The sequence below is a fragment of the Sapajus apella genome, unplaced genomic scaffold, assembly GCF_009761245.1.
Source record: "Sapajus apella isolate SASKATOON/1434 unplaced genomic scaffold, GSC_monkey_1.0 scaffold115, whole genome shotgun sequence".
Taxonomy (NCBI): domain Eukaryota; kingdom Metazoa; phylum Chordata; class Mammalia; order Primates; family Cebidae; genus Sapajus; species Sapajus apella.
In genome coordinates this window covers 4449393-4470570 of record NW_022437055.1, presented here as the reverse complement: position 1 = coordinate 4470570, position 21178 = coordinate 4449393, and positions in this window count along the sequence as shown.

Here is a 21178-nt window from a genome sequence, read left to right as displayed (position 1 = left end):
TGTCTCCCTAAGATTCACTCACACTTGTTTTGGCCACAGCATCTTTGATTCTGCATGTATTTGAGCCCTCTTTTACTGACTTAGATCTACTTGTACTTTTAAATTAGTTTTGAAGTCTTAGTTGTAAGATTGTGCATCTCAAATTCCTTGAATTTGCCTTTGAAGCTAAAATGCTGATGCTCTTCTATCCCTCCATTAATGCATATATTTGGTTGCTTGACAACGGAACATTTCTGTACTACCTGTGTCATCTCAGACCGGAAATCTCTTGGAAGGGGAATCCCTTTGTTGTTATAAACTGTCTGGTAAGCTCTGAAAGCTTATTTCAAGAGGTGCACGCTGGGAGGTGAGGGATGAGAAAGTATTTGGGCTGAAAAGCCCAGTTCATAATATCTTCCTCCTAGCATCAAACTGCCTCAGAAGGAACTTCATATCATTACAGCCTTGACATTCCCTCTCTGTTGATGAGAATGAAAACTACAGTAGCATCTCTGTTCCTATTTTTATTCCTGGGTCTCTCAAAATGTTTTCTCAACAGCAAGTCACAATTCCTGTGATGAAGAAAGAAAATACAACTATCAACATATATATGTATATGAAGCCAAAGACCTTTTATAGTTTCTGAACCTAGCTTGATATCTTCCTGGGAAACTGACTGTTCCGCACACACTGGAACCCTCGGTGTGATGGGCTTCTACAGGCCTTTACAGCTGAAGTGCTCTTTGTCTGATTAGAAAAACTAGATTCTCATTTAAATATTCTCTTTCTACATGTCCCTCAAATGTCTCATAGCTATATTTTCCTGAGCATGCAGCTTATAGCTTGATGATCTTGGAAAATACTCAAAAGTAGCAAATAACAGGTATTGCAACTAAGGGAGGTTTCAAAGTGAGTGACTGGCCAGAGCATCTTCTAGGATACTTCCTTTTTAAAAAACGGTTGGAAAAAAAACTTAATTGACAAATAAAAATTTTATGTAATCAAGATGTACAACGGGAGGATTTGATATACATTTACATTGTGTACTGATTACTGAAGTCAAATTAACACATCTGTCACCACCTGTAATTGCTATTCTGTGTGGGGAGGCGGGGTGAGGACACTTAAGATCTGCCCTTTTACCAAACTTCAAGTAAACAATGCGGTGTATTATTAACTATAGTTACCACGCTGTACATTAGATTCCCAGAACTTACTCATTTTATAACTGAAGGTTTGTACCCTTTAAACAACATCTCCCCATTTCCTCAACACCCCCACGCCAACCTCTGGCAATCATTGTTTTACTCTTTGCTTCCATGAGGTCAACTGTTTTAGATTCCACATATAAATGCCATCATACAGATTTGTCTTTCTGTGTCTGGTGTATTTCACTTGGCATAATGTCCTCCAGGTTCATCTATGCTGTGGCCAATGACAGGATCTCCTTTTAAGGCTGAATAATATTTTGTTGTATGTATATATATGCCGGATTTTCTTTATCCATTTATCCTTCAGTGCACACTTAGACTGTTTTTGAGTTTTGGCTCTTGTATATAATGCTGCATGAACATGGGTGTGCTAATATCTCTTTGATTTCATTTCTAGGATCCTTCTAAGCCATCTCACTGATGAGCATTTGTGCTTCCTATGCACGTTGAATGTAAGCTAATTTAATTTTACATTAGCCTAATAATAAGTTTCATGAAACCAAAAGAGAGTCAGTCTAAGGAAAACAAAGCTGTTGAGCGCTAAGCAAGAAAGTCAGCATCCATTCTTGTTGTAATGCAACTTTGTAGTGAGAACCAAGGTAAATAATAAATCGAGATAAATTGTCACCTATAAGTGATGTGTTTCAGAGAGAGACAGAGAGAGAGAGAGAGAGAGATCCCTTCTTTGTGTTTACCATTTGCAAGCTACTTGAAAATCTGCCTCAGCAAAATCTCATGTATTTGGACTAATGGGGGTGGGAGCAGGCAGACCAATCTGAATTAGTGACAGGTTGGAATTCTGGAATGTTTTAAAACATGCCCTTTTACTAGTTGAAGTCTATGTGTACCATAACTCAAACTAACTGCTCACAGTGGTTCCCAAGAGAGATCCTCAGAGACTTGCTTTCATGAATAGATAAGACCCATTTGTTATTGGCAGTATTCATTGACTCATAAACAACGTGCTAAAGTCCTTAGAAACAGTTTGTTCCTTTAAGATGAAAAGGCATTTGTGATGTGATTTAAAGAATCCTGCCCAGCAAACTCTACCCTCATGGAGAATGCAAAGATCTCTAGATCTCCCCCTCTAGAATCTCATACACACAGTTGGTGGCACCTGAGGGATTGAGGTATGACTGTACTGATAGAATAAGGTAAAGGGGGTTCACCCTGCTGTCTCTTTTTTTTTTTTTTTGAGACAGAATGTCGCTCTGGCACTCAGGCTAGAGTACAGTGGTGCGATCTCGGCTCACTGCAACTTCTACCTCCCAGGTTCAAGCGATTCTCCGGCCTTAGCCTCTTGAGTAGCTGGGATTACAGGCAGGCGTCACCATACCTGGCTAATTTTTGTATTTTTAGTAGAGACAGGGCTTCACCATGCTGGTCATTCTGGTCTTGAACTCCTGACCTCGTGATCCACCCGCCTCAGCCCCCTAAAGTGCTGGGATTACAGGTGTGAGCCACTGTGTCCAGTCCTGCTGTCTCTGTTAAGAGATGCAGAGAATGTAAAGTTGGGAGAAACATCCTATCTCCACCCCAGCCTCTGCTGGCGTACTTCTGGCAGCAGGAATAGAGACCACTACTTGTGGAGGCTGGTCAGTACTCATGTTTGGAAATGGTTTTCCTTGACTCTCTATTACTTGGTGGGCAGATAGCTCCTTTAAGTCTGTGAGTGTGGACTTGCTACATCAATGTCCCTTGCCTCCCCAGCCTCCTCCACTTGGGTGTGAGAGGGGGAAGTTGATCTTGGTTCCCCACCCAACTCGTTTCTTCTCTCATTGCTTCCTCTCTCATCTTGGACCCCAATAATAATAATAATAATAATAATAATAAATAGGAGGCTAACTGCTAGCTAGAAAACAATCTTGTCCCTTTCTGGGTTCTTTGTCTACTAGTAAGGAATTGCAGAAGTTTCTAATTCTTAAAGAGTCAAAAGAAAGAGCTAAAATTTCAGAACGTATGGCAAGCAATGGAGTTGATACATTTTTGAGAAATGGATCGCCAACAGTATTTAGTCAAATCATGCTGTGTGGACAGCCTGCCCTCCCTCCATCTCAAAATGCACTCACCTTTGCTCTGTTAGGTAATGTAAATATTCAGTGCCTCTCCATATCTAGGCTGAATGTTTGTCTTCTCTTGTCCGTATGGCCTTGACATGCCTGGCCACATCATGAAGGGTCTGTATTACAATGCAAACTGCAGCAAAGGATTTATGTTTGCTAATCTTTGTACAATTCTCAAAAAAAAAAAAGATTTAATAAGTGGCTTTAAAAATTTTCTAATTGTGGCAAAATACACATAACATAAAATTTACCATCACAACCATTTCTAAGTGTACAGTTTAGTGATGGTAAGTATATTCACATTATTGTGCAACCAATCTCCAAAACTGTTTATCTTGCAAAACTGAAACTCTATACTCATTACACAGTAACTCCCCATTCCTTCCCCCCTCCCCCCCATCCCTGGCAACCCCCATTCTACTTTCTATCTCTAGGAATTTGACTATTCTAGATAACTCATATAAGTGGAGTCATATAGAATTTGCCTTTTTGTGACTGGCTTATTTCACTTAGCATAATGTTCTCCAGGTTCATCCATGTTGTATTACGTGTCAGAATTTCCTTCCTTTTTAAGGCTGGATAATATTTCATTGTATATATATACCATGTTCTGTTTCTCCATTCATCTGCTGATGGACACTTGGGTTGCTTCCACCTCTTGGCTACTGTGGATAATGCTGCTATGAACATTGACATATGAAAATCTATCTATTTGAGTTTCTGCTTTTAACTTTCTTGGGAACATACCTAGGAGTGAAATGGCTGGATTATATGTTAATTCCATTTTTAGTAGAGACAAGATCTTGCTATGTTGCCCAGGTTGGTCTTGAATTCCTGGGTTCATGAATCTATTTTTAGTTATTTGAGGATAATTATGTTTTTCAATAAGACTGAGAAGGAGAAACATAAACTATATGCATTATTATATTAGAGTGTCTCTCATTTCCCCACATATCTATTGAGTACCTATCATGTGCTTAGTGCTGTGTCTAGTTGGACTTGGGACCCTACGGTTCCTTCTTTTCTGTCACTAGAATCTGAACTCCATGGGGGTAGGGATTTTTGTCTATTTATATCTTCTTTACTACTGCATGCCCAGGACCTGGGATAGTGCCTAATACTCATGCATTCCTTTGTTCAGCAAATACTTACTGAGTACCTAGTATGTACCACATATGAAACTATTATGAAAGTGATTATGAAAGTCAATTAAGAAACCAGTGTATCTTTTCTGCTTGGCTAATGGGCAAAGTTGATGAAAGGAGGCAGCAAGGTATTTTCTGATCACTTTGTGCCCCATCAAGTAAATGTTAACAACCCTTTTACTTGCAAAGGAAGATGGAGTAAAGTTAGGACTGGAAGAGACCAGCTCAGCTAAAAGAGATCAGTGGAGGATGAAGACTTTTCCACCTGACCCTGGATAGACAACTGCCCATTCACCAATACTGAAGCCATTTTTGAATCTGGAGGAGAGAGCAGAAAGTAGTGCTTGATTATCCACATCAACTGTTTGTTAACAGGCCACAATCAACTCTTGCCTGATTTTTTTTTTTTTTTTTTTTTTTGGTTTTTCCGTTTTGCCTCAAATCTGGGTGCAGAGGTTAGGAACCACTATTGTCTAGGCAGCAACTTCAAATTAGAAGACTGAAAAAACTCACCTAAATGTTACCTGGTACCCAGTCAATCCCACTTAGTTCAATAAGGTGGTATTTACAGAATATTCTCATTGCTCTCTGGGATTCACAAAATGGCGCATTCAGTTAACAATGTCCATTTAAGTCTCCTCCTTTAAACCGGCATGAGGTGTTACTTTTGGAGAAATTCAACAGGTTAAGGGGCTGGCAGGAACTATCTAGGATTCCTTCCAATTAAGCCCTCAAAGGCATTTTGCCGTCCCACGAGGGCCCTCAATATGCCACATTTTTTCTCACTTCTGTGAGCTCCAGGGGTTGTTTATGTCCATCTTTCTACTTTAAAACCACTGCCGCTTACCATTTTTTGTGTTATTTTAATCTCCAGACTGGCCTATGTGTTAGGACATAACCTTGCCAGCTATCCTCTTCTTGCTGTCCTCCCAAACAACACTGATACCATGGAGATAACAAAGTTACAAATACGGGAAATAGTTATGCAAACTTGAGACATTTCACAAAAGTTCTTGTAATCAATGTCCTTGCTTCTTTTGACTGAAGGTACTCTGAAGCTGGAGTGGTCTGCTCTTTTATCCGTGAAAGTGGTGCGCCTTATTGCTTATAGGCTAAGGCTACACTAATTAGCCTAGCATTCAATGCCCTCTACGAGCAGACTATGGTCTACCATTCCATTATTCACTCCTACTCATCTTCCAGTCCACACAAACTGTCTGCTCCCATCAAATGGTCTACTAATTATTTTCCCCCAAACTATTTTCATTCCTATTTCCTGGTCTTTGTTCACATTAATTCCCTCAAGCTCTCTACCCTTTCTTTGGGGCCTGGAGCCCTACCTTTTGTGACTACCCCAGCCCTTGGGGCAGAATTGCTCCCTCCTTGGAATTTTGATAATCCTCCTAGTCTGCACCACTTCTCTAGATTTAACACATGGGAGTCTGTGTGTGTGCGTGTGAGCCTAAAAGCAGGCATAGTTTTATATTTCTAGGGCTAACATAGTGCCATACACTGAGTAGGGACTCAGTGAACATTCATTTTTTAATGATGATGTCATGTTCTTGAAGCCTGTTCTTTCTTTCTCTAGGTAATGTTTACTAATGTGAATGAAGTGCTGCTGAGACTTGCTCATGTTTTTTAAAAAGATGAAGATGGTGATGACTCAGTGGTAAGGCCTTTTGGCAGATAATGCATGTTGAAAATACTTGTACTATCCTAGCAACACACGTGTAACAAGGGGAAACTGCCAGAACAGTCCTAAAATAAAAGCAGGGCAGATTGTAGGATTTTAATAGGCAGGATTCTTTCTCTTCTCTTCTCCTCTTCTCTTTTCTTTCTTTCTTTTTTTTTTTCTTTCTTTTGTCTCTTTTTTCTTTTTCTTTCTTTCCTTCTTTTCCATCCTCTCTCCTTCCTTTCCTACCTTCCTTCCTTTCTTTCTTCCTTCTTCCCTTCCTTCTGTCAAAGTGATTAAACACTGGAATGAACTACAGAGGGAGATTACTGAGAAAGTCTGAACAATTTACTCATTCATTCAAAGGAAAACTGGGAGGCAAAGTAAAGGAAGGGGGAAAAGTTTAAGTATGAGAGATTTGGCATTTATCCATAGAAAACAGAGGAAGGCAGATAAAACCTTCCTTCCTTCCTTTCTACCTTCCTTACTACCTTCTGTACTTTTTGGTCTCAACTCTGTGTGGCTTCCCCAGCAGGATGAAGAACCTTGTGGTGGGTGGGGCTCCTTCTTCACTGTGTTGTAGAGTCATCAAGCAGGCCAATAAAAATTTAAAAAGGCCCAGATGTTTTTCTCTGTGAAGCGGTTGAAACAGTTAGTGGGTAATGTGGGTATACCTTCAGTCCCCCATAGACCCAAATAGGCCAACAACTTTAGCTCTTAAATACTTTACCCAGAGGAGTGCTGGGGTGAGGGGTGGGAAAAGACCTGCTATTGCCTCAGGAGTTGGAAAAAGACAGACTCACACAGTGGCAGGACAAGAGGTAACAGAAAAACCTAAAAAAAAAACAGTAGCATAAAAAGTTACTGAAGGGAAAACAAGGAAACAAAAATTGAAACGTTAAAGGGACACTGCATAGGAAGCAAATGTGGAAATTTGTCTGTGATTAGATTCTTGGAGAAAAGTATAGACAATGTGGTATAAAATACTTTAGTCCCAGAAACACCTACTCTAAAGCTATTTGTTTATAAAATAATTTTAGGTATGTAACACTAGAAGTCTGGGCTGGGTGCAGTGGCTCACGCCAGTAATCTCAGCACTTTGGGAGGCCAAGGTGGGTGAATCACGAGGTCAGGAATTTGAGACCAGCCTGGCCAACATGGTGAAACCCCATCTGTACTAAAAATACAAAAATTAGCCAGGCGTGGTGGCTCACACCTGTAATCGCAGCTACTCAGAAGGCTGAGGCAGGAGAATCGCTGGAATCTAAGAGGTAGAGGTTGCAGTGAGCCAAGACGGCGCCACTGCACTCCAGCCTGGGTGAAAGAGTGAGACTCCACCTTGGGGAAAAAAAAGGGTCTCACTCTGTTGTCCAGGCTGGTCTCAACTGCTGGCCTCAAGCATTCTTCCCACCTCAGCCTCCCAACGTGCTGGGATTACAGGTGTGAGCTACTGCACCCAACTGAAATTTGTATTTTTAGTAAGTGCTTCTGCTGATTCTTAAGATCGAATAAGTTTGGGAAGCACTAGCCTGTAACGTAGTAGGAAGAGTTTCATTAAAGTGCAGAAACAGCAGCAAATAATTTGCTTGAAAGACAATTCATGCCACAGGAAGAAGAGCGGAGATAAAGACTGAACATTTGAAACTGGAGAAAAAATAATTATATTTCTCTTTTGCCCCTCTTGCTCCCAAAATGATTTAAGGTAGCAATGTTATCATATTAATAATGAACATATCTCGAGTACTTACTGTTGGCTCGGCAATACATATGTATTTTCTCATTTAACACTCACAACAACCCCATGAATACTATTGTTTTCTCCATTTTACAGATGAGGAAAATGAAAGGTTAAGATAGGAAAGGGCAGAGCTGGGAGCCAAGCATTAAGTACATTGGTCCCCAGAGTCTCTGCTCTTGCTTCACTATATTGCTTCCAAACATCAAAACAAAACAGAAAACCAGAAAGCCCAGAAACAACATGAAAGCCAAAAAGCACAACTAATTGAAGAAATTTAGATGAAGGAAAAGTAAAGAAAGGCAAACAGGTGAAGTTGGGGTGAGGTCCTGTGAATTGATTAGAAGCAGGGGGAACACAAATTTGGCTGTGGGCTTTCCAAGAGTCAAAGCAAAAAAGAAAGCATGTCTTGATTCAGGGTATCTGCAAGATAAAAGCAAACCCACTTTTTAGAAGAAATATAGAAATTTCTGGTAGAATTTGCTGGGAGAAATGACCCTTGTAGTACTTCAAAAAGAGGAGAAATGATTCTATTGAAAGGATTTGAAAGGATTTTTTTTTTCAAAGAAATTTACTGTTCATTATTTTTTTTAAATTGATTAAGCAAATGTTTTAAAAAGGAAATCATTTAAATATGGATGATAATATTATTCCCTTGTAAATATGTTTTTATAGTTCACACTTTTATAATAAATAACTGCATGTGGAGTTTTTGTCCTTGGAGATCTTAAAGAAAAGAGTGTCTATTCCTCTAGCTCAGCTGCCTGAAGGCAACGACGGGGGCTTAAGGGGGCCCCTTCCAACTCCCGGGCTGTGATTCTATACTTCTGTAGCTGTGCAAACACTTCTACCTGGGGCAGCTTAACTAGTCTTAAACCTAAAGACTCAGCCACAGAGATGGCAATGAATGCTTCCATTGTGGAAATCCTTTCTGATAAAATAAATGTTTAAAAAACACACACACAGACAATAAAACAAAACCCCCTCAACACTTGGGATTAAGACACACCCAAGTAAGACATTTGCAGAAACAAAAGTTTTACTTAGTAAATGCTTGTCACTGGGGATGGAGAGTCAGCACTTAGGCACCACTCATTTAACTCTGAGCGCGTTTGCTGAAGTCCTTTGTGTCTTAGACGTCAAAGAAATCTTTTCTAAGGGCGCCATCAGCACCACCTCAGGGGTGATGTTTTAAGCCTAATGTGAAAAAGAGCTTCGCTAAAACTTCTTATATGATTAACACGCCTGAATGCCCTTTATGACAAAGCATGAGGAGTGCAAATAAAATTCTCTTCAGGAGGAGACCTTCTCCCCCTCTTTTTCTTTTTTTCTTAGATCATTTCTTCGTAATGTAGCACAAGAAAATAACGTTCACATTTTGGGGTGGGGGGAGGAAGCCCGGGGAGGTATTCAAACTGACCAAACTCATTACAAATTGGGTCAAATGGCTCAGAGGAGGCTTCCTTGCTGAATGTCCTCAGACTGCAACCCATAAAAGGTGAGAATCAAGTTAACATCATTGTGTGCATTAGGAAATGTGGTGCAGCAATAGCTAATACAAGCACATTTGTCCTTTATAGAGTCTGTTGGGATCTTTGGCCTTCTGGCTAGCATGGGCTGTCCAGGAAAAAGGTACACAGGAGGCTTCTCTAAAAAAGAACTGGCCGGGCGCACTGAATAACGCCTGTAATCCCAGCACTTTGGGAGGATGAGGTTGGGTGGATCACATTAGGACAGGAGTTTGAGACCAACTTGGCCAACATGGTGAAACCTTGTCTCTACTAAAAATACAAAAATCAGCCGGGCATGGTGGCAGGTGCCTGTAATCCCAGCCACTCAGGAGGCTGAGGTAGGAGAATCACTTGAACCCGGGAGACGGAGGTTGCAGTGAACTGAGATCATGCCACTGCACTCCATCCTAGGTGACAGAGCGAGACCCTGCCTCCAAAAAAAAAAAAAAAAAAAAACTGAGTTGCTTGCTTCTGCAAAAAAGGGCATGGTTATGCTGCTGTCAAGTGAAAGACTTCATCCTTGCCACAGAAGGCGTCACCCTCTGGAAGGCTTGATGGACTGCTACCCGACCAGGTTTCCCTTTTATAAACAGAGTCCAGCCGCCTTGGCCTTATCTCCTTGATTCTAAAATAGCTCGTCAATTTAATAGCATTCAGGTTGTTTATGCACACACAAGGCCCTTTGAAAATAACCCTTTTCATGTCGCCAAACAGGCATTTTGAAATCAACTAATTGGATGGTTGTCTGAATTCAACTCATTGTTTTAAAAATAACCAGTTGTTCCACTGAATTACATTTTTTTACCCCCAAGCCAATTGGTGTGTGTAGACAGAGTTTGAGTCAATCCAGATGGCTGGCTGCATTTTTGACTTGAACTGACTGACTGGATGTTTTGTGGTCAGATATATACAGCTCTTGATAGCCACTAGGGAAATGGGGTAAAAGGGAAGGAAGGTGTAGGAAAGTTAGGAGAAATTATATCAACAAAAGTTTCCATCTTGAGTGCTGGGGATCCAGACATTTTCAGCAATCAATCCTCCCTCCCCCTCAAAACACACGCACGTGCACACACACACACGCACGCACACACACACATAGTTAAGAAAACAGAAATAAAGTAATAACATCCCTCCCAGCTGGCTCTGCTCACGGCTGTGGGTCTTTTCTTTCTTTCTTTCTCTCCATGTATTTCTTTGCTGCTTGGGTGGCCTGTGGAGGGATTCTGGCAACTCAGCTTCATGGGTTTCGCTCCCTCTTAGGCTGACTTTTCCTTCCTGTGGGGAGCTCTCCTTTGAGGAGCTCAGTGTTCCTCTCAGTCTGCTAAAGGCAAGGCAGGAATGAGAGGGATTCGGTCAGACCAGTACCCCGTAATTCCAAGCATGAGGCCTGACGCTGACCCATGTAAACACTTTTCTTGAGGGAAGCTGGGAGTTTCCTTTTAAGCGTGTAACCAGTTCTCTCTACACAGACAATTACCGGTACATTTTGAGAAATTCCAAGTTTTGTACCATCTATAGTTCCCATAATTAGCTGCCAAATTCCACTGGCCTGAGGAAGTGCAATTCAAATGCTTTCAAAGGCTACTTCTTTCAGACTTATCATTTTGATTTCTTCATTTACCTTACTGATAACAGGATGAAAATAGAACAGAGACAGACTTTCCTTGAATGACTTATCCTTAGGTTTTTCACTTGTGAGCAAGAAAAGGTTCTCTAAACATTTAAAATTGAACTGTAAGGGTGATCTTGAAAATGTCTTCGACTTTTATTTTCACAAATTCTGAATGAACTTTATGACACAAACTCATTTATCTACTGCCCACATTGTACCTTTCCTATCTGTACAAAGGTCACTGTTTGCAGCGAGGAGAAGAGCACAAGAAATATTCTGAAACTTGGCCTGTCTACATTGTTCTCAACTTTTCTGTCTCATCCAGTAAATCCCAAATTGGCATGTTTTTCATAACATGTCTTTTTTCCTGCCTGGCTCTTTAAGGTGAGTATTGATTCCCATGAGCCTTCCATAGACATCTGGATAACATTCAAAAGTTTTTGCCTATGACATTTAGGTTTTAAAGCACTGCCACATGGCTTGTTGGGATTTTTTTCTTTTCTGTTAGACTTGGGGTATGGTCCTGTCTTTATTGCTGACCTGCTATGCGACTTTGGGATCAACACTTTATCTTTCTCAATCTGAAAGGCTTTCCCATCAATATTATGGGGGTAATAATGCTTGCTTGCCTAGTCTATCTGATAGGGCTGTTGGAAAGAACAATCGGATAAGGTATCAGGAAGTCCTTTGTGAGAAGTAGGAAGTTTTAAACAAATATAAGAGGTTCTGAAAGTAGACAATTTAACTGGGATTATTAGGTAGTCCTGGATATTTGGCTCTTCCTTCTCAGATTAAGAGGTTTGCTGTCAGATCCCCAAATTTTACTATGTGTTACCATTACTGTAATTGCTGTTTGTTGAATTGAAACACCCCAAAAGATCAAATTCTAAGGAAAAAATGCTATGAGTGGATATACTGCCTAAGATTTGAGAATCAATAATATTAGTACAGGGATAAGGACATTTGGCAGGCTTGATTTTTTTTAATGTTAGTGATACTATGAATATGTTAAAGTACATCAGTATTATGAGTTCTGTTTGCAGTAAAACGAGGGTGAGAAATAGAGATCTCTGGATTTCAGAATTATGGCTGCTTTAGGTGTGAATACAATGCTGCTTATAGGCCAGGCAAATCGGCTCACACCTGTAATCCTAGCACTTTCAGAGTCCAAGGCAGGTGGATCACTTGAAGTCAGGAGTTCAAAACCCGCCTGGCCAATGTGGTAAAACCAAGTCTCTAGTAAAACAACAACAACAAAAACTAGCTGAGCATGGTGGCGGGCACCTGTAATCCCAGCTACTCAGGAGACTGAGGCAGGAGAATCGATTGAACCCGAAAGGCAGAGGTTGCAGTAAGCCGAGATCGCACCGTGGCACTCCGACCTGGGTAACAAGAGCAAAACCCTGTCTCAAACAAACAAACAAACAAACGAAAAAAACTGAACTGCTCATAGAACGATATTTTGCTGATCTTATCTTAACGAGAACTAAACCATTTTTGTGAAAATACACGGAAGAAGAGTAGGCGATTCCATCCTTCATTCTTTGATGTTTCTCTTAAACTGGCTCATCCTTGAGTGGTGTAGGGCATTTGATAAGCCCCAGATGGTTTAGAAGCACACAGATAATATATCTGCTTTATATTATCATCTTGTCTAGCTGCTTGCATGTGAAAAATGACTTCTTTGCTATAGGAGCAGTCACACCAAGGAAGATGAACTTTCCCTTCCATATATGAGTTAACTGTTTTCCCTCCACACTACAGAGTATTAGCCGAGAGACTGACATTGTTTCCATTTACCAGGAAATCATTGGCCTTTTGCCTCTGAAGAAGAGTCACTTCATTACCTATTACTGAGCAGAAGAAAAGAAAGTAAATATGGCAGGATATTTCTGTAAGGTGATAAATTAGAAATGGTGTGAATGTGTGTGAATTTGATGGTGAAGTTGAAAACTAGGGTAGATCTGGCTGTAAGCTCACATTTGAAAATTTTTCTTCAGAGGTGAATTGGAGCTCCTGTAGTTATGTCCAGGAAATATGAGCCATTACTAAGATCTGGGAATTGAGGGTAAGGCCAAAAGGAAAAAAAAAAAAGGTCTGGAAATGTAATTGTAATTGGGGAGGCCAAATGACAGAGGTTAAGCCCTGGGAAATGGAAAGTCAAATCAGAGTCTGAGAATTCCTGGGCCTGTGGCAGGTCTCTTGCTGGACGTAGGCTGTCACTGAACACTGCTTAGCTCCTGTACTCTCCACACGGACTTGTGTTAAGGAGAGGCTAGAGGAAGACTAAGCGGGAGCCACGACTGCGAAGTTAAAGGAGACCCTCTGAGGGCATATGCCTGCCTTTGAACTTGCAAATCTGCAAACCTTTGGTAATCTGGCACTCCCGAAAGCTGGCATTGTGGCAAACCTGGCAATGAACTCACAACTCAAAACGCAAGAGCTCAGTCATGTCTGATCACTCCGGAGGTTAAAAACAAACCTGGCTGAGGACCATGAGGATGAGAATTTTGCCCTCATCACTATATCACTAGTGCTTAGAACACAGTGACTGCTGAGTAAACGTTAGCAATAAATGAAAAAGCAAGAAACAAGTAAATGAAATAATGTTTGTTAAAACAAACAAAAACCAAACCTGGCTTTGATGGCCTTTAAAGAAGCAGCCTTAAGGTTCACACAATAATGTGAGTACCTGCAATGTGCCAGACACTTTACCGATATGATCTCTTGTCACCTCAAAGATTTTGCAAGATTGTATTTTTCTTAGCACACAGAGAAGCTGTGCGATGCATTGTACTATATGCGTATTGTCACAGGGGTCTATGTATCTGTCTATGCAATGACCAAGATTACATTTAGAAAAAATTTGTGGTAAAAACACTTAACATGAGATCTCCCCTCTTAACAAAATTGTAAGCATATTATATGCTATTATTGACTATGGGTACAATGTTGTACAGCAGATTTCTAGAGCCTATTCATCTTGCTTGACTGAAACTCTATGTCCTATTCTTCCTTACCCCCAATCCCTGGTAAACACTATTCTGCTCTTTGTATCTATGTATTTGACCATTTGAGATACTTTATATAAGTGAAATTGTGCAGGATTTGTCTTTCTGTGCCTGGCTTTTTTTTTTTACTTAGCATAATATTCTCCAGGTTCATCCATGTTGTCACAAATGGCAAGATTTCCTTCCTTTTGAAGGCCAAATAGTATTCCATTGCATGTGCATGTGTATACCACATTGTCTTTTTAAAAAAATTTTATCGTAACTTCAGCGTTACATGCGCAGGATGTGCAGGTTTGTTACATAGGTAAATGCGTGCCAGGGGGTCTGTTGTACAGATTATTTCATCATGCAGGTATTAAGCCTAGTATCCATTCGTTATTTTTTCTGATCCTCTCCCTCCTCCCACCCTCCACCCTCTCATAGGCCCCAGTGTGTGCTGTTCCCCTCTATGTGTCCATGTGTTCTCATCATTTAGTTCCCGCTTATAAGTGAGAACATGCAGTATTTGGTTTTCAGTCATATTGTCTTTATCTATTCATCTGTCCATTGTCATTGAGGTTGTTTTCACATCTTGGCTATTGCAAATAGTGCTCCAATGAACGGTAGGGGGTGGGGTGCTAATATCTGTTTAGGATCCCAATTTCAATTCTTTTAATGAATACCCGGAAGTTAGATTAGGGGATCATCTGATAGTTCCATTTTTAATTTTTTGAAGAGCCTCCATACTGCTTTCCATAGCAGCTGTACCATTTTATATTCCCACCAACAGTATCCAAGGTTTCCAATTTCCACATCCTCACTAATATTTGCGGTCTTTTTGAAGGTTAAGTTGTTAATCCTCATTTTGTAAGTGAAGGCTTAGACCGATAAGGCTGCTTGCCCAAGGTTATCTAGCTAGTAAGTAATAGAGTTGGAATTTGGACCCAGGACTATCTGACTGTGGAACTTATGTCCATTCCACAACACTATGCTGGCTCTTGTGATCACTGTGTTGCAACATAAGTTAAAGTAAGTCAACTGGAGAGCGAGTTGAAATAGCTGTTATTGAAAATGATTGCTATTTAACTGAGGTTAAACCAAAGGGATGGCCTAGGAAGGGCTACTTTGGCCTTTGATTCCAGAATTACAGTTTTTAAAAAGCAGACTAATGCAGGGGAGCATGAATCTATATATGCTGAATCATACATTAAAGAGGAAGAGAAAACTCATTTCGGAGGATTTGTTATTTTTTAAAAATCAAATTTCATGATGTGTAGTAGGCCCAATACATATTCAGCTCATTGTCTCACCATTTTTGTATATTTTCAACATCACACAAAAATTGAATATGATAAAACAGAGCATCAAGGATAGGTTATATTAGATTTCATATGCTTCGTTTACTAAAGCAGAGAAATAGGCAATACATTTTGGAAGGATTTCCATAGAAGGGATTGACACAGATTTTCCAATAGGAAAAAATTAATAATAAATCTTCTTAAAACATTACTGTAATCATTTCCAAACAATAAAATAATCCACTAGACCCCCTTTACAGTGAGATTTAGATAAATATAGTCTGTTACCTTTAGTTTTTTATAATCTTAAAGAATCAATTTCAAAGTGTTGGTTATTTAAAAATATTAATGAAGTAATTTAAAAAATCTCTGACTTAGATTGCTGGAGATAAAATATAATAGAAGTATGTCTGTTTATATCTCCACCCTTGCAAAATTGCTTACAACAAACATTACTATCCTGCTTGTTAAGAGAACATTTAATTTGGGTTTTTTTTTGAGATGTCTCGCTCTCTCGCCCAGGCTGGAGTGCAGTAACACAATCTTGGCTCACTGCAACCTCCGCCTCCGCCTCTCGGGTTCAAGCGACTCTCAGACCTAAGCCTCCCAAGTGGCTAGGATTACAGGCACATGCCACCATGCTCAGATAATTTTTGTATTTTTGTAGAGACAGGGTTTCACCATGTTGGCCAGGCTGGTGTCGAATTCCTGACCTCAAGTAATCCACCCGCCTTAAGACTCCCAAAGTGCTGGGATTAGAGGCATGAGCCACCACACCTGATGAGGAGAAAATTTAAATTTTAATGTTATTATGTGGTATTTTGATTAAGATGAGCACTGATCGATGACTAATATTTCTTGACCATCTTCTGTGGAGCCATTACTGGGCTCTGTGTCATGAGGAATACATTTTGTCATGTCTTCAACAATATGTATTGGGGGCCTAATGCATTCTAGGCAAGGTTCTGGAGGCTATATACAGAAATGTGAGATTCCTTTCCTCAAGGAGTTCACTGACATAGAAACACAGACGACCAGAGGTAGAAGGAATTTTAGAAAGCATGTAGTCCACCATTCTCAATTTACAATTAAGGAGTCTGTAGTTCAGAAATGTTAAGTTACTGATCCAGATTCGCAATGCTCAGAGTGGCAAAACAAGAACTAGAAATGAGCTCTTTGACTGCTCATTTCTTTGTCTTCTGTTCTTCTCATTATTCCAATCTACTTGGGAAGACAGGATACTCCCACATGAAACAACTGCTAACTTCAAAACAATACCAGACAAAAAACTCTTAACAAAACATATGGTATTAACCATAAGTTTAACAGGAGTTAGGGAAGAACTGGAGACATCCAACAGAGCGTAAATCTTCTGAGTAATGACATGCAATTTATTTACGGCAGGGGAGACTTGCTATGCTTCTGACATGTTGTAAGGATGAATGAGATGAAGGCATTCCAAGGAAGCAGTACTTCCCTCTGGATCTTATCATCTTGCTCTTAAAAAGATATGTTTTGGTACACAGGTTAGTATCTCTTTCATATACAACAGAAAACATGATATAAATTAAGAGGGAAATAATTGATAAAATAAAATACAAAGGCAATGGAGTTCAACCTCTGTTTGCAATTTATACCAAGATCTGAGATACACAACCTCATGTAAGCCATATTTAGTCTCTTCTGAGTGTTTCTTGAATATAAGTGAGCTGAAGAAGAAAAGCATTCTTATGTGATAATTTTTGTAGCAGGAATATTTTAGCTAAAAATTTATCTTTAAATAAGCCAGTTATTATTGGAGAGTTTTTACGTGTTATGATCTTAATAGGAACACTCCACAAATCAGGATGTATGGATTTATTTTTGTAAAGAAAAGCATCACAGAGCTTCATTGAAAAACATTTACTAAGTGACTACTACAAGTCAAAGTACTGTGCACATACTGGGGCAATGCTTCTCAACCCATCTGTAGTAAAATCAGTTTGTTTTATGTTTTTATTTTCTATCTGGCATGGACAAATACTCTGGGAAAACGTCATAAAAATGGTTTACTGAAAAAGAAATACAAAATATAAGGCCATTTAAAAACAATTATTTGATTAAACATTGCAGCCAACTCTTCATGTCCTTACAAGTGGAAGTAATATAAAAATGCTATAAAAGTTTCTAGGGACCAGGTATAGTGGCTCACACCTATAATCTCAGCACTTTGGGAGGCTGAGGCAGAAGGATCCGTTGAGTCCAGGAGTTCAAGATCAGCCTGGGAAAAACATTGTGAGACCCCCATCTCTGCACAAAATTAAAGAAAAAAAAAAAAAAAAAAAAAAACTAGCCAGGCTAGCTGGTGTTGTGTTTCTGTGGTCCCAGCTACTTTGGGAAGGACGCTGAGGTGGGAGGATCAGTTGAGTCCACGAGGTCAAGGGTGCAGCAGGCCAGCATCACACCACTCCAGTATAGCCTATGCAAGACCCTATCTCAAAAAAAAAGTTTCTAAATGTTTACTCAGTATCAGTCACAGATTCACAGACTGGTAGCAAACAGGGCGCCGACCAGCACAGGTACACGGACTGCACCCTGAGCAGCACTGCACTACAGGGAGTACAGAAAAGAAGCATATGAATCCCTACTCCTTTAAAGCTCATAAGTTATTGTGGAGATACATAGGAAAACATACATTTGCTACACAATGTGGCAAGTGTAGTGGTCACCCCAGTGTTGGTACCACAAGTTAGGTAGCCACTGGGCCTGGTTGGTAGGGTGTGTAATGGCTTGGACCTGCTCTCTGTCTTTCCTTTGACTGCAGGTCCCAACCATACTGCCTCTCAAGAACACAGTTCTTGCCGGGCGCGGTGGGTCACACCTGTAATCCCAGCATTTTGGGAGGCCAAGGCGGGCAAATCACAAGCTCAGGAGTTTGAGACCAGCCTGACCAACATGGTGAAACCCCATCTCTACTAAAAATACAAAAATTAGCCGGGTGTGGTTGCATGTGCCTGTAATCTCAGCTACTCAGGAGGCTGAGGCAGGAGAATCATTTGAACCCTGGAGGTGGAGCTAGCAGTGAGCCAAGATTGCACCACTGCACTCCAGCCTGGGCGACAGAGTGAGACTCATCTCAAAACAAACAAACAAACAAACAAAAAACCACAGTTCCTAAGGGATAGCTACTATAGAGTTGCAGGTGGTGCTGGGGATGGCGTTTTCTTATGAGATGCTACTTTAGGAGTGTGGATGGTGTTTGGGGGAAGGGGAAGGGATAAGTTATCAAAAATATGAGCTGTTATCTGTGGTGGTTGTTGATTTCCCATCATATGTTGCTTGAAATTCAGGGAGCTCTGGTGATAGGAAAGGACCTTAATGGAAGCAAACATGAGATGTCAAATGTTAAATGCCAGGTGGCTTACTGGGGACCCAGGCTCCAGAGCATAAAGACCCAGAAAAAACTTAGTGAAATTATTAGAGGTTCTACACACCATATATCAAAATAGATATATTACATTACCTGAACCACTGTGTTTTTTGGTCCAAAATAATTCAAAGCAAAACAAAGTATGTGTGAATTGCCATGTGACACATAAAGCCGTGCCTCAGGCATCACCAGCATTTGGATTTAAAGCTACTGTGCTCTCAATCACCAAACTACAAACCCCTTAAATTTTTTTTTTTTTTTTGAGACGGTGTTTCGCTCTTGTTGCCCAGGCTGGAGTGCAATGATGCGATCTCGGCTCACCGCAACCTCCGCCTCCTGGGTTCAGGCAATTCTCCTGCCTCAGCCTCCTGAGTAGCTGGGATTACAGGCATGCGCCACCATGCCCAGCTGATTTTTTGTATTTTTAGTAGAGACGGGGTTTCACCATGTTGACCAGGATGGTCTCGATCTCTTGACCTTGTGATCCACCCGCCTTGGCCTCCCAAAGTGCTGGGATTACAGGCGTGAGCCACCGTGCCCGGCCCTACAAACCCCTTAAATTTTTATAGAAAACCAAATATCCTATGCAAGAGACACAAAATATTAGATTTACATACAGTGCATCGGCCCAATCAAAAAGAAAATCAGTGGACTGGGGTATGAAGAAATACGTTAGAAATCTAGGTCAATATCCCTTATACAAACAAACACAGAATAGAATGACTTTTTATTTGTAGTAATCAACATGATGCCACAAATAAAATTTTCAGTAGTTTTTTTCAAGTCTTGGACTCTGACTTACAAGAAGCTCAGTATATTTTGTGGATTTAGTGAGGGCAAAGCATAGTCCCTGGTCTGAGGAGAAGCTATCCATCCACAACTCACAATGCAAGCATCTCAGCCGGGTCTATTAATTTTCCATACACATGAAGCCAAATTCTGCCTGGGATTATTATGCAATTTTCAAAATGGCTCTAAGTCTTTCAACTTACAAAGTTACCATTTACATTGCACTGGCCTGCTGGCTGGGATGAATGAATGAACACTCTTTCCCAAAGGACCATAATTCATTCTCTGATCATAGCTTATACATTTGGGAGCACTGGGATCAGTGTGCCTGGCGCCTCCCCTCCCCTCTGCCCCACAAAGGAGTCATACACTGCAAGAGAAGGGGAGACAAAGTGGCTGTGTGCCATAGAGTACAGAGGTGTGGCCAGGGAGGTGTTGACTGTGAGCAGCACCAGTCTAACATATAAGCAACTGTCTACATGATGTGATTTCAGGTGCACCAAAAAAGGCCTCATTGCCCCTCAGTTTAAACACTCCCTTCCCACTGGCAGATGCCTGAAATTCCACAGTTTTTAGAGCTCTGTTCCTTTGGTTTAAAGCTTTGATCCTGTTAAAATACTCATACCCCTGGGTGGGCAGCCCCATTATAACCTATAAACCATATACACTGTAAGCGGATGAATTCTAAACTTTCTTCTCTGAAAGCAGGTTTTGAGAGTGGGGTTCAGGGCAGAAGATACTGTGTACCTGAGTGAGATGGGGAGAGGAGAACATCACCTGGGGGGCAAAGGAAACTGGGCCCAAGACAAACAGTGTGTGCGTGTGTGGCCGTGTGCACGGCTGTGTATGAGCTCCTCCCATGGCGGCAGCTGTTGAACACCCTTTCTTAACCCTCTCCCAGAAAACTTGATTTATGCTGCTTTTGGAGCCATGGAACCAGACTCTCCTCCTAGCTACAGCAAGATAATAGCTGCTGGCTACAGCTGGGAATTTTCGAATTCTTTCAAACTGGAGACTAGGAGCAAAAGGTGAAGAAAAGTTCTTCTGGGCCTGCTGTGCTAGGTAGCCTTCCTCTGGGGTCCAAAGAGAAAGATGGGGCCCAACAGTGTTATCTAAATGCTTCCAACTTGGCCTGAAAGCACAGAATAATGAATTATCAAAAGTGAACAGTGGCTCAATCAGCATATCCTTTTGTTTTTCTATACTGATTGTTTCTCTTTGTCTCTTCTAGCTGAAGAGTAAGGATGAATCACTGGCCTTACTTCTAACACAAGGAAGGGAGCCTTGAAAGGTAAGACAGTTGTTTGTGTAAAAGAGAAAAAGAAAACCCAGTCTTAATTCACCAGTCGCCCATCTGAGCAGTATATAGCATGTAATGTAACAGACTGTATGCTTTAGTTAAGGAACTGGATTTTCATCAGTAAAATTCCAAGTTACTAGGTAGGCAGAGCAGACAGCTGCTCATGGCTTTCCTGCAAGCTTTCCTCCATGTCAGTTTCAGTGCCTGAAATTCCACTATTAGAGTCATCACTTAGAGACTAGAAGGTTAGAAAGTCTTTGAGAGGCACTTATAAAAATGGAACCACTCCTTAAACCTAGCAGGTTTTATTAACTCCTACCTTAGGTTGGCTAAAAGCCCTGAAGTAGCTGCTTGGAGTGGGAGCAGAAGCTTTTAGGCTAAAGAAATATTTTTCAAAACATCAGGGCCAGCTTGCCTATGACATAGCCCATATCCTAGTCATTCACATATCACACACATATTTT